Source organism: Glycine max, chromosome 20 (genome assembly GCF_000004515.6).
Source record: "Glycine max cultivar Williams 82 chromosome 20, Glycine_max_v4.0, whole genome shotgun sequence".
Lineage (NCBI taxonomy): Eukaryota > Viridiplantae > Streptophyta > Magnoliopsida > Fabales > Fabaceae > Glycine > Glycine max.
In genome coordinates this window covers 27,296,900-27,300,995 of record NC_038256.2, presented here as the reverse complement: position 1 = coordinate 27,300,995, position 4,096 = coordinate 27,296,900, and the positions used below count along the sequence as shown (strand labels likewise).

At 35.7% G+C, this 4,096-nt stretch overlaps 1 pseudogene; it reads left to right on the top strand.

The window, feature by feature from the left end:
- The first annotated feature begins 663 nt into the window (after nucleotides 1-663).
- On the top strand, nucleotides 664-1,594 carry LOC100790424 (cyclin-dependent kinase F-1-like; annotated as a pseudogene).
- Nucleotides 1,595-4,096: the final 2,502 nt, after the last annotated feature.

Sequence of the window (4,096 nt, the reverse complement as noted above, 5' to 3'; positions counted from 1 at the left end):
TATCTATGTTAGGTATGTGATTAAGCTTTGTGGTGGACTTGGGTGTTGTCTTGTTCAAAGAGATTAACCACTAGTCCACTAGATACACAAAATGACCATTCTTGCACCTTTACAACCTGCTCCATTATTATTAGACCATTTACCTATTTCAACCACATAAACATCACTATTAAGAGAAACAATATAAGCAAGGAAAAGAATGTAGCCTAATATTATCAATCTAAACATCATAACTTAGTAGAAGCTGAGAAAATCAGTTATCCAAACATGATAAACTGGGAGCAAATCAATTATCAATCCAAACATGATAAACTGGGACCAAATCAGTTTATCATGACTTGAGCATCCAATGAGTGGTCCACTCTATTCCATTCCACAGTGTGTTAAATTAACATTATTTTGTAAGTTGTCGTGTGATAAAAAGGAAAACCTTTTCGCTTCAAATAAAAATCTATAAAATAATATTATGCTTACAACAATATTTATCTTAAACGAACATGTTGTTAAATGAAGAAGGAAGTCATGTGACAGTAGAAGTGTTACTAGTATCCGAATAAGTCATCATTTTTAAAATATAAGGACTAAAATCAATTTTCATCAACTTTTAAGACACTTAAAACACATTTTACTTTCTTTATTTTGTTTGTTTCCAGATATATATTAATGTTAAATTTTACTACTTTTTCAGGAAAGGATACTAGCGGAGTCTGGATTTGATGCTCCCTAGGAGAACCCGCCACCATATGAAGATGATTCTTCAAATAGTGAAAGATCATTCCAACATCCTGAAGCTATTTCTCAATTAGTTAACTTAAACCAAACTGTATATGAAAATCCAAATCAGGGAACCGTGAGTCATGAAGAATAGTTTAGGGTTTTGGATGAGATGAAAACCAAGAGCTACTCTTTTGACACTGATAAGGATACAAACATCTATAATGGAAACACCTCATATCTTGTAACATGCACAACGAGCGACATAGATGATGATCTTTGCAAGGGTTCTTTTACATATGAAGCTGAGGAGGTGGGAGGAAATTAACTTGGTTGTCTCACATCATGTGTCGGAACTCGGTGGTTCCAAGCTGCTGAGCTACTCTATGGATCTACATACTATGGTTTAGAGATTGATCTTTGGTCATTGGGATGTGTCTTTGCTGAGCTATTAACATCGAAGCCATTGTTTCCTGGAACAAGTGATGTAGATCAACTCAGCAGAGCTGTAAGTGTATTAGGGAACATTAATGAGGAAACATGGCCGGGTTGTTCCAAGCTTTCTGATTATGGATCAATCTCATTTGGTAATGTGGAAAATCCAAGTGGTCTTGAACCATGCATGCCCAATTGCTACCCTAATGAAGTTTCCCTAGTGCAAAAGAGACCCACAACTATGGAGTTACTTCAGGACAAGTACTTTAGGGAAGAACATCTTCCTGTTCCAATTTCTCAATTGCGGGTTCCTTTGACTAGAAATGGACAAGACCAGGATTCCCCTGGTGGGCACAATGAAATGGGGTCTGATTATGATTTGGAGGAGTTTAGCACCTTGAATATCACCACAACTGTTCTGATTTATCTAAACAGATCCATTTAACATGAAGGATATGATGCAGCTTGAATTTTGTTTCATTATTAGTACATAAAAAAAAGTTAATTCAAGGTGCACCGTATTCTTTGGACAAAATTTGTCCTTTGTTGTTCAATTGTTATTATATTTGTTGAATGATAAATTGTTGCTACTTATCTTGTTGATAAATTAGCACTGAGGGCTGGCAATGAGAAGGTATTATGTTGGTATATGCACTTGCAAACTCTCATTTGTTGTAATTGCAAGTTTCCTTCTTCACCAAAGCATAGATATATATACAAGATGTCAAGACTTCACCAAAGCATTTTGAAAAAAGGGTGCTCTATTATAATTTATATCAGTTCCTAATTTGGGTGACCTGAGCTAATAGAGGAGGAGTTTTTTTTTCTATACAAAGATTGAGTTTTTCATATGGGGTATCTTTGTTCAAAGTCTGTGAAAGGTGACAAGGTTTTTGCTAAATCAGATGGACATTCTGATAACCATAAATCTGATGGTAAGAACCACAAGTCCACCAACATGCCTAGTGATTTGACAAGTGCAGGGGATCATGGACTGGACAAGAAAAAACAAGAAGCAGCTATTGCTGCAGGGAATGGTTCTGATGATTTCTATGATGGAATCCCATGGTTTAATGATTCTTTTCCCCACAAGTCTAGGTCAGTAAAATCAAGGCATGTTATGGTAAAGGTTGGTTATTTTTTTGGCTTCTCTCCCTCCTTGTTCAGTTTCACCAATCTGTTTTTTTTTTTAACATTTTCATCTTGTTTCCTGCTTAACTTGTCAACTGATCAATCAGTAACCTAAGTCTACCAGAAGCCCAATATACTCATGAAACATGTTGCAATTGTCTGTGGATTGTGTTAGATACATCCAGGGTGAAAGTAGAGATGTCCTTAAACTACTACTTTACATTTTATTTGTTTGTATATTTTTTTCTCAGGTGTTATTGGCAATGACAATTTAAAAAAGCTGAGAAAGTAGTTCCTCTTCCCTTCCTCAAGCTGCCTTTGAACTTTTCTCCAGTATTAAGGCCAGCATATTCGAAACACTTGGTGTAACATCCCTTTCCGGAAAATTCTCCCCAGTCCCTGCATTTCAAAAGGGCAGTGAATCTGGCTACCTTGATAAGAAAAATTTGGACACTTGTGGTCCTGAATCTGAATCTGAATCACATCCAGTGAGCAAGATGAAGTCTTCTAAAGACATAAATCCTTATTGTGAAGTTATTAGGACTCATGAGAGGAATAATTTTCCAGTTTCTAAAGACAACAAAAATAGTTTAGATCAGTCGAAGCAGTATGATGTAATTGATAACTGCTCAGACCACCACTTTTTTCATGAGGGGGAAAAGATTGACATGATCTCATGTAAAAAATTAACAAAACATTACTAATAGTGACACTATACATAGATTGGAAGCATTAGGACTATTTTTAAAGAAAACCGGACAGCAAGGCATCAAAGTATTCAAGTTAGTTACCATAGGAGAAGAAATGGATTTTGCCACAACCATGTCAGTTTTCTGCAGGAGATCACAAATGTATTTGTTTTTGAGTGAGTAACACAGAATCAATAGGTGTATGATGAACTTCTATGCTAAGAAAGTAATCTAGTTGAGGAAGTTGCTTTAGAGCAAAGGTGGAATTTAGATGACTGACCAGAGACATGATGAGATAATTGGAGCTGTCAATGATGATGATATCATCAACAAACACCAAAAGATATACCATATTTCTGTCCTTTTTGTAGATAAAGAGAGAGGGGTCACACTTGGAGCAACCTATGCTGCAGGATTTGCTATTGGGATTTGGAAAGAAGCTTATCTTTTCAATACTAAGGACAAGTTCAGACATGGATACAAGACATTTATCTACCCCTCTATGTATGTATGTATATATATATATATATATATATATATATACATACGTACATAGATACACACATATTTTCCCCTAGCTATCCCTCTAATGTAGCTTATCTAATTAGATTAACATAATTAGATTTTAGTTAATTGCAGTGAACTTGTGGTCAATTTTGGCTAACACCATATAGCACTGCTCCTATCATCAGCTAAAGTATCCAGTACAACTACTAGGTAACAAAACCAGTGTCGTTTGATATGAGGTAATTTTGCTTGAACTTTTCATCGAACACATGATGTCAAATCAATGCAAACATATACATGCATTAAATCAAGTGGCTAACATGATCATAAAACTATTTAGTCATATGAATATGCTGCAAAGGAAAAGCTTTAGGCAATATACATTAAGCAAAACTATTTTCACATTTTTATATAAAGCAGCTTGCGGCATCAAAGCCTCAAATGCATTAACACTTGGCAAAGTAAGCACAACTTACCTCAATCAAAATCAGACCCTGTGAGCACGACTGAGCACCCCAAACGGACTGCAAAGTGAAACGTACCTAGATAAGGTCCTTGCAGCAGAAACAAACAAAGAGTCCTTACAGTGAGCACGAGTTCGTACCTAGGTATTTAGAAGA